We start from the raw sequence: 10184 nt of genomic DNA, 5'->3' as shown, positions 1-10184 counted from the left end.
CCCCCTCCACCCTTCACAACCTCTCAGCCTTCTTCTCCTCCACCCTTCACCCCCTCTCAGCCACCTCCCCCTCCACCCTTCACCTCCTCTCAGCCTTCTCTCCCACTGGTGAAAGGTTTGATTCACTCTCTTCTTCATGTCTAATAACCTAGCTATAACAAATGCACACACAAATATATATATATATATATATTAATTAGTATGTCCTGCAAGTAAGAGCAAAAAAACCTTTGCAAGTAAAACGGCAAAACTTTGTAAATACACAAGTTCAACCTGCACATGTGGTTAGTTTTCCGCGTGCACATGTCACCATAAGTTGATTGACATGTATAACATAGTGTAGTATTATTTTAAACCGTTTAACTGGTAGAAGTCAACTACCCAAAAATGAAATTGTTAGAGCTGCTGCTTTAGAACTCTTAATACTTGGGTGTCTAATTCGTTTTGTACTTTTTTCTTTTTTTTCTTTAGAATGCCGCAAACACAGGACACAGAAGGTGTTCCTGTATGATAAGATTTTGAAAAAAAGAGTTGCAAATGTTAGTATGTTCTGCTTTCTTCCTCTTGGTGTTCTAGTAAAATACAATGGGAAAACATTTAAGGTTCACAATCGATTTATTTTTCATTCTACAACACAGTGTTATCTGAGGATTATATAAGAAAACGCAAATTGTAGTCCTTTGATGTTTCAAAACACAAAAAATAATTGTGCAGTGAAGGGCTGTCCCCGACTAAGAATTTAACAAGTCGGATCTGATTCGTCATGTCTTTCCTATCGTCAACTGAGTTTCAAATCATGACGATTTTTTTATCACTCAATCAAGGCCTCTACTCATGATCAACGGTAATACTTCTGATAATGCACTGGCAGCCTTCAGCAGGCTTTCAGGCTGAAAGGATAATGAGGCAGCCCAACAATCAGTTGATTCTTTCAGTTTCCCCAATATAAATTTTACATTGGGGCTGCCCCTCTGTGATTTTTGCACCGAAGCTGATTGATTGGATTGGTTTGTAAGAGAAAATAGGAGAGGAGCAGTGCAGAGTGCTCTTTTATCTATGTGCGCTGTAGTCGCCTCTACATATTTACACAAATCAACACACCTAAAAGGCAAAGATACGACAAAATAGATGAGTCGTCACCAGTGTTGGGAGTAACGGCGTTTAAGTATAACGGCGTTACTAACGGAGTTCGTTTTCAGTAACGGAGTAATCTAATTAATTACTTTTGTCATCGTTACAACGCCGTTATCGTTATTGATAATGTAAAGTGGCGCGTTACTACAATTTGGTTGAATGAAGCGTGCGGTGTCATATTACACCCCAGCTGCGTGGAGAGAGCAGGGCGTGGGGATGACGACACCGTTGCAAACGCGATGATGATTGGCTGGGTGGGCGCGCGGATGCCCTGCTCACGCTGTCTCACTGCACGCTCTGACTACAGCTCAAGACAGCGACAATGGCGACGAGCCAGGGAAATTCAAAAGTAGCGTTCAATAACTGGAAGTACCGGCACTACTTCTCACTCTTGGAAATTAAAGGCAAAAATGTCTATGTATCATGCACGCTATGCCCAGGGAAAAAAACTTTATCCACGTCTGCCACAAGTAATTCAAATCTAATAAAGCACCTTACATCAACCCATGCGAACATGACACTTGTTGCTGCTGCAGCTGCTAACCCAACCCCAAGCCCAAATGCAGCTAGCGTGAGCTCCAGAGAAGGAAACGGAGACACTCTTAAACAAACAACCCTCGATTTTTCGGGTCAGCATCAGCAACAGGTGACCAAGGCCGAGCTGAACACACTGATTGCAGGGTATGTTGTTGGAAACATGCTACCCCTATCCACTGTGGAGTCAAAGTCATTCAGAGCTATCCTTGCAAAAATACCAATACGAGGAGGAGGACAGGGGGTTGCCCCATGCCGAAACACTTTTGATAAATTCATCGACAATGAATACGAAAAAATGAATATTGAGCTCAAAAAGTCATTGGAGGAATTAGAGTACATTTCAACTACAGCAGACATCTGGACTGCCCACAATAAAAGTTACATGGGTGTGACAGCACATTGGATCAATCCAAATAACATGGAAAGAGAGAAAGCAGCTCTTGCCTGCAGACGGTTTAAGGGGCATCATACTCATGACGCCATTGCAGTTGAGCTTGACAATATACACTCAACATATGGGATAACACACAAAATCACAGCAACAGTGACTGATAATGGCTCTAATTTCGTTAAAGCATTTAAGAGGTACCAGCCACTTGAGAGTGATTCTGAAGATGAAGATGAGGTGACATTTACAGACATTAATGATGCTCTGCATGCAACTGCTGATGATCCTGATGTTGTGATCACTTTGCCCCCCCACAAGAGATGTGCATCGCACACACTAAACTTGATTTCATGCACAGATGTTGACAAATGGCTGCTGTCGCAACCTGCAACAAAGGCTGTTTACAGAAGTGCTACTGCCAAATGTACTGCCCTATGGAACAAGACTAGTCGATCATCTTTGGCTGCTGAAACAGTTGATGAGTTGATGTCAAAAAAGCTGCTTGTACCTTGTACAACACGATGGAATTCCTTCTATGATGCCCTGGCTCGAATCTGTGGAATATCCATGGCAGACCTTAACACCATCTCCTCCAAATTAGGACTGACAGCGTTAACAGAAAGGGAACGCCAGTTTTTAAAGAAGTACTGTACTGCGATGAAGCCCCTTACAGTTGCTTTAGATATACTTCAGGGAGAAGACAACTGTTTTCATGGTACACTCCTACCAACGATGGAGACATTAATGCTGAAGACAGAAGCCCTTAAAAGTGGCCTGCAAATACTGAGGGACCTTCCTGACGCCATAGTCAAAGTAAGAACCCATGAATTGAATACTTTTTATTTATTAAGTGAACATTGCTGTAGTACTCATAATAATAAATACTACTAATTATAATAATAATAATAACACTGATTTGTGTTGATACATACATTTAATGTGATTATTTTTTATAATTTCAGGCTATCAAAACCAGATTTGCTGATGTCCTGGGAAATGAAGAGGCGATACTTGCTGCCGTAACTCTTCCAAAATTCAAACTTCGCTGGCTGCGGTCACAGGAGTTAAAGGATAAGGCTAAGGCAAGTTTGCTGGCAGAGTGCCGTAAAATTGTCCATGAAGAACCACAGCCAGGTACCAGCAGCACATCTTCACATCACACAGATTCAGCCAAAGAGAGCGATTTCTTTGCTTTTGAGGAGGATGAGGACACCTCTTCAACAGAAAACCAGGTGGCATATTAGATCTTCAGAACAAAACTTAAACTCTCTGTGTGGATTTTCTCTCATCAAGAAAATTTCACTACGTTACAATGCTGCTACTCCATCTAGTGCACCTGTTGAGAGACTGTTCAGCCTGGGCAAACTCGTTTTCTCTCCGAAGAGGAACAGGCTGTCAGACAGAAGATTTGAAAAGCTTCTCCTCCTACGTTACAACCACTGGTTTAATTGTTAGATCAGAGGAGTATTTCAGTATAGATAGATTAATGCATTGATCATTTTCACTGAGAATGAACAACATGTTAAGCTACATTGAGAGTTGGATTTTGCTCTGTTTATTGTGCAATAATATACAGGTACAGAGATTTGCACTATACTTAATGGCCAGATCTTCCTTTGTTTCTTTTTACCCAAGTTTACATTTGTGTGTTTTGCACTTGATTGCAAAGTGTGAATAGCTGAATATTATTTATTTGTAACATTTCATTTTGTTACTGTTCTGAATATTTAAGAGTTGGATAGTGTTCTGTTTATTGTGCAATGGTATACAGGTTCAGAGAATTGCACTACTTAAAGGTCAAATTTTCGATTGTTTCTTTTTTACCCAAGTTTACTTTTTTGGGTATTTGGTTTTGTACTTGAATGCAAAGTGTGTGAATATTATTTTATTTTCAATATTTCATTTTGTTACTCTACTGAATATTTAAGAGTTGGATAGTGTTATGTTTATTGTGCAATGGTATACAAGTACAGATAATTGCACTACTTAATGGCCAGAATTTCCTTTGTTTCTTTTTACCCAAGTTTATATTTGCACTTGAATTTTATTTTCAATATTTATTTTTATATGTTTTAATTCTATGCATCATATGGCAGGCTGCAATCTATTGAGTTGAAATAAATACCAAATGTTCTAAAATACTGTATATAGTGTTTTTATTCTTCAATCAGTTAATATAAACATCTTTGACGTTAAAGATGTTACAGAACGTAACAGCGTTATGAAACATGAAAAATAACGCCACAGTTACTTTGCTGAGTAACTAATTACTCTAACAATGTGGTAACTGAGTTACTAACTCAATTACTTTTTGGGAGAAGTAATTTCTAACTGTAACTAATTACTTTTTAGAAGTAACTTGACCAACACTGGTCGTCACCAGCACTTGCAACATGTAAGCTACAGCTGTTGATTACACTTCCATTAAATGCTAGTGAACCTCTCTAAAATAAAGTCACTGAAATGGTGAACATTAGCATAAGCAGAGTGCAGGGCTTGTCCTAGCTGTAGTTTTAGCTCTAAATATTTATCACTAGGCTGGATGTAGCCAACTGTGATGTATGGCTTATCTGATGTTTTTTTTTTTACTTGTGTGTGTCGCAGAACACAAACACTCTCATGTTAATCTATGCAGCTGTCTACCAACACCATCGGGCGTGTTTTTTCAGCTTTGCTCTCATAGGTGGTTTTTGGAAATGGATGAATTATAAAATACATTAAGCAATTTCATACTACAGATATATTTAACAAATGCTTCTTTCCCTCATAACTACTGCATGTTATTTCTTAATTATAATTTGTTCTAATGTCATTCCTTTTAGGGAAGAGCAGAAGTGAAAGTTAGGTGGCAATCATGCACGAAATGGTAAGTTCTTCCTAAATTACAACAAACAACTTAAGTTGCATCCATGGAACTGAGCATCACATCACAATGCAGTTATGGACAGCATGCAACATATACAGATAATGACAGGACAAACACAACAAGATAGCATGCAGACGAAGTGAATTATCTGGGTGTTTTGTTAAGGGCTGTTATGGCTGCAGGCTCAGTGGTGTAGTCTACGTAATACGCAGGTATACGCCGTATACCCACTAGGAACGCACCAGGATTTGCGTATACCCACTTAAAAATGTGCACGGATACGTATCAATCGTCTTGTGACAGATCTTTCTCTTCTGTGTTTATTTTTCGCAAATACCGGTTGGGTATAACTGCAATAAAATACTTTAAGCAGGGGAAGTTATCTCCTACATTCACCATTCATAAAATTCCCCCTGCGCGCTTGCGCTCTGCCCTGTCTCTGTTACGAAGCGCGAAGCTGCCCCTGCATCTCTGCACGTTAGTTGGCGGGCCGAGCCCCTCCTTCTCGCGTGTGTGTGCGTGTGTGTGTGCGTGCGCGCGCGCGCGCGCGCGTGTGTGTCCAGTCCTCCCATATTAATGTGTAAACTACATAATAAGTAGTCAACAGAAGACAATGTTTTAATCCCACTTTATATCTCCTTGTTACTTTTAGATGAGAACCCCCTGGCCAGCCTTTCAGACTGGGTGTCAGGCTAGGGAATTTAATAACAGGCATCCTTGGTTAGAGTGGAGGGAAAAAAAGGTAGCTAAATGTCAGCCAACATACAGTTGGTATACACAATTGAAATTCATAATGTTAATCACTATGCAAATGAGAGTATAGCTAATTCATGGTCATTTTTAAGGTGCAGTAATTTCACACTTTTACATAATTCAATTACTGTATGGTATGTTAGATAACAACAGTAAGAGCTCAAATTAGAGCAATTGAAAGAGTGAAACATTAGTCTCCTGTCATCTCCTTCTCATGCACTGGTTAGCCATGGTTGTAAACAGTTCATTAAATTATTTTGAGTAGATTTTGTCCTTGTTTAGCATGTGCTATTGCTACTATAGATATACAAAGGACAACTTTTCATTTTTGTGTTCTATTTGTTCATACTGTTATTAAAACTGATAAACCTACTCAGCTTTCCATGATTGTTGATAATCGTTATACTCTTAAATCAGCGGGTTGTAGACCCCTGCGTTGGTGAGTGTGGTGCGACACCCCATAAGCGCCACACACGTACACGTACCGGTGGGACGGGTTTGTACGAGGCTGGGAGGGAATCATCACAGTATACCCACTACAATAAAATAGACTACACCACTGCAGGTACCAGGCTGTTGCCATAGTGAGCCCTCCTGTGGGCGGTTATTGACCGGTGACCATCCGTCAAGTCTCTCAGCCCCCATGGCCCGATTCCATTGCTCTATAATCGTTTCACACAGTGACCATCGGAACACACAAAATGATTGTCTAGTTTGACACCAGCATAATTGCACACAAACACTTGAATTGCTTTTAAAGGCCCACTATGCAACTTCGGGCATTCCTTGGCTGTTTTCTTGATTTTGGCACGCACATTTCTCTACACAGCGCCCCCTACAGCTTCGTAGTAGATATTTCACAACACTGTCGTAACAACTCGTTGACGACCCTTCCCCATGCACTTCTACGCGAGCCATGTGCATTTGTTTTCAAAGAAGCCGGCGAATGCGTGGAGCCATGTCCGAAGTAGATGTTCATAAAGTGTAGGCAAGGTTATACATTTTTAAAATGGTGTATTTGTATTGCAATAAACATAAATCCATCCTTTTTTATAGTTGACGGGGAGAATTTATATCCTAGATTATAATTGTTATATCTTAGGTTGAACAGAACAATCAGTGTAAGAGGTTTGGCCAACATAATAATCTAAATAAACAAGAACCTGGATTCGGGGTTTCAGTCTGTATCTGGGGGACGAGACGGACGAACAGCAAAACACCCATGGAAACAAAGGTGTTTATATGGTTGCAACCAAGCAAGCTAGAAACATACAGGGCTCACAACAAAACGGTCGAGAAAACAATTTTTACAGGGCTCACAACAAAATGGTTGAGCAAACACATTTGTACAGAGACTATCAACATCAAGAATACCACGAAGACAAAGTTCACCCAAGGGTACTTTCAATTTCAAAAGCAACACGGCCGAGTCGGCGTCTGATTTGCAGTCTTCTTTTTCTTTCAGTTCACGCTATTCCTGAAAAGCTTGCCCAAAGTTTACTCGTGTCTGGCCTCTCTGTCGGTCAGTCTCCCTTTTCTCTTCTTCTGTTCCTCCGACATTGGGTTTCTCTGTCTCTTTTTAGTCGGCTGATCTATGATGAATATAACAATCCCTTAGTTGTTTGTGTTTATATCGAGCCGGTTCCGTGTTTCGGGGTCTGTGCCGTAAAGCACCAACGCCCGGAGTTCAGAACTTTCAACGCGTGACGCTTAGCGACGATAGCCAATCAGCGTGGAGCTTGACCCGACGTCACTGACAGAGAGTAGTGACCCTTGCACAGAAGGATACGGCCGACATCTTTCTTTATTCTGGGTGGAAATAGTAACATAGTTACGCCATTAAATGCGTTTATGGAAACATTTTTAGCGAGAAATGTGCATTTTACTTTCATAATGTTCGCTCGGTAAATGTGAAGGATGTTTGGTTCGATAGTTATGACGAAGAGTGAACGCTCCGTTCACTTGCATGGACAGCGTCTCTGGTTGCTAAGCAACCTCAACGTCTTGGCGGACTATTTCTCTGCTGATCAACACTACGAATGCTGGAAACACACCAGACACACCATGTGAAGTTATTTAACCCGATTATCGTTATTTATGAGTCTTTAGCCCAAGTGAAGGAGTTCAAGTACCTCGGGGTCTTGTTCGCGAGTGAGGGTACTATGGAGCGTGAGATTGGCCGGAGAATCGGAGCAGCGGGGGCGGTATTGCGTTCGCTTTACCGCACCGTTGTTACGAGACTCTGTCCATGCAAGTGAACGGAGCGTTCACTCTTCCTCCATTGGGAGGTGTTTCAGGCACGTCCAGTGGGGAGGAGACCTCGGGGAAGACCCTGGACTAGGTGGAGACCTCGGGGAAGACCCTGGACTAGGTGGATAGATTATATCTCAACACTGGCCTAGGAATGCCTCGGGATCCCCCCGTCAGAGCTGGTCAATGTGGCCCGGGAAAGGGAAGTCTGGAGCCCCCTGCTTGAGCTGCTCCCCCCGCGACCCGACCCCGGATAAACAGATGACGATGAGATGAGATCGTTATTTATATCCGAGATTATTTAATCTAACCCGATCTAAACTCTATCATGCACCCAAACACGGCGGCGTTTGGGTTTCCTACCTCGGACTCTAGCGCAGCCACATGCGCGTTGGGCGCGTTGAACCATTTTTGTGACACACAATGATCAAGCGTCAGGTTAGGCGCGTTAGTACGAGAGGAACCTGCGGTTCCTCTCGTACTGAGCAGGATTACTATTGCAACAACACATCATCAGTAGTTATCCAACGCGAGTAACGCGGTTGGTGTGGCCGTACCATTAGTCGATTGATCCATGATGAATGCAACAATTGCCTCGCAACTGGCTGTTTATATCTAGCCGGTGCCATGTTTGGGTGTGTGTCTGTGCCGTAAAGCATTTTCGAAACTACAATCTGACTACATTTTCGAGGATACTTCCGTTGCGTCACATCCGGATTGTGTCGGTCCGAACAGAGCAAGTTGCATATGCGCTTTTTCACTGGAGAGGCGACATGGGTAAATGACACACCCACCAATCGACCCAGAAATGGATGCAGAACCATCAGCATAACTCTCAACCTGCATACTTAATGTAATTTTGGCTAAAAAAGTTGCATAGTGGGCCTTTAAGATGCACTATAGCATGATAAACTAACATGCAAAACATGTTTTATAAGCAAATTGGAGACAAAAAGTGTTATGTCAGAATCAAGGTCATCCGTTAAAGGGGACTAAAGGGGCGTTCACTTTCCTGGTGATAACGAGATGGCTTGCCAGTGATGACGCTCACGCTCACGCTTACGCGTGTTCCCGACAGCGACAGTTCATGTGCACTTGGGAAACAGCCGGTTGGGAATCTAAAAGTTCTTCACAGAAGGGTTTTTTTATCCGATAAAGAAACAGTCAGAACTGAACAGAACTTAGTAGGATCAGTTTCAAGTTTGCATGCCTTTATTTCCTTGATGTCTATGACCTACTATCCTTTTGCTTTTATTTATGAGAAGCACATACAATATTGCCACTGTATGGAAGGCAACACCTCCCCTTATCCTAGAGCTGGTTTACCAGTACACAACGTTTAAAACTGAGCAAATTCATGCCAACAGACGTTACAATGTCAATCAATAGTAAAGTATTGGATATGAAGGTTGATTCTTTTATATTGAGTAAAACGTTCAAGTTCCGCCATTTTTATGCGCGTCACTAGTCAACCATACGTCACCAACTGGGCAACTCTGTTAACAAAACTTGGCCCCAGTGATGTGAACACACCAATATCATACCACCAGGTGTGAGTGTGATTAGCCATTACAATCATTTTCGAAAATGTGACGCTTCTGACATCACAGGTGGGCGTATCCACCTAGATGTGTGCTGGATAGATGAGTCTACAAGCCTACCCAGTGGACTGTAGCAAACGTTGCTCATCTATCCGTCACACAGCTAGGCGGGCACGCCCACCTGTTATGTCAGAAGACGCAGATTTTCAAAACGGCTTGTAACGGCTAATCACACTCACACCTGGTGGTATGAAATGTCCCCTTTAAGCTTTAATTCCTGTTAATTTGTTTGCTATTTCATTTTCTGGCAGTGACAAGGCCTGGAAGGACATGTGGGAGCCAGCTGAGCAGTATCACCAAAAATAAAGTCCTGTTTAGTTCTGACCTGTATATGTTACAATATGTTATATGTTAATTCTGCTGTTGGAATAACACACACACACACACACACACACACACACACACACACACACACACACACACACACACACACCAAAATAATGTTCAATAAAATATGTTTTATGGTATGTTTGTTGTCTTTTCTAAAGGAGAAATAATATTGAAATCTCTCCTTATTAGTTAAATCAATGTCAGTGTCTGGAGTGCCTACAAAGACACAAACTGAGTACACACACTTTTTGTTGTACCTCAGCCAGAAATCATGAGATTAAACATGCATTTGAGATTATGGTCTCTTTCATGTGGGACTTCAATG

At 41.7% G+C, this 10184-nt stretch overlaps 1 long non-coding RNA gene across 1 annotated transcript; it reads left to right on the top strand.

Moving 5' to 3' along the window:
• Positions 1–334: 334 nt before the first annotated feature.
• On the top strand, positions 335–9935 carry LOC115542574 (uncharacterized). The gene is made up of 3 exons (XR_003976570.1): positions 335–539; positions 4882–4925; positions 9781–9935. It is a non-coding gene; the product is annotated as an uncharacterized LOC115542574 (long non-coding RNA).
• The last annotated feature ends 249 nt before the right edge of the window (positions 9936–10184 follow it).

This window comes from Gadus morhua, chromosome 4 (assembly GCF_902167405.1).
Source record: "Gadus morhua chromosome 4, gadMor3.0, whole genome shotgun sequence".
Classification (NCBI taxonomy): domain Eukaryota; kingdom Metazoa; phylum Chordata; class Actinopteri; order Gadiformes; family Gadidae; genus Gadus; species Gadus morhua.
This window is presented reverse-complemented; position numbering and strand designations above follow the sequence as displayed.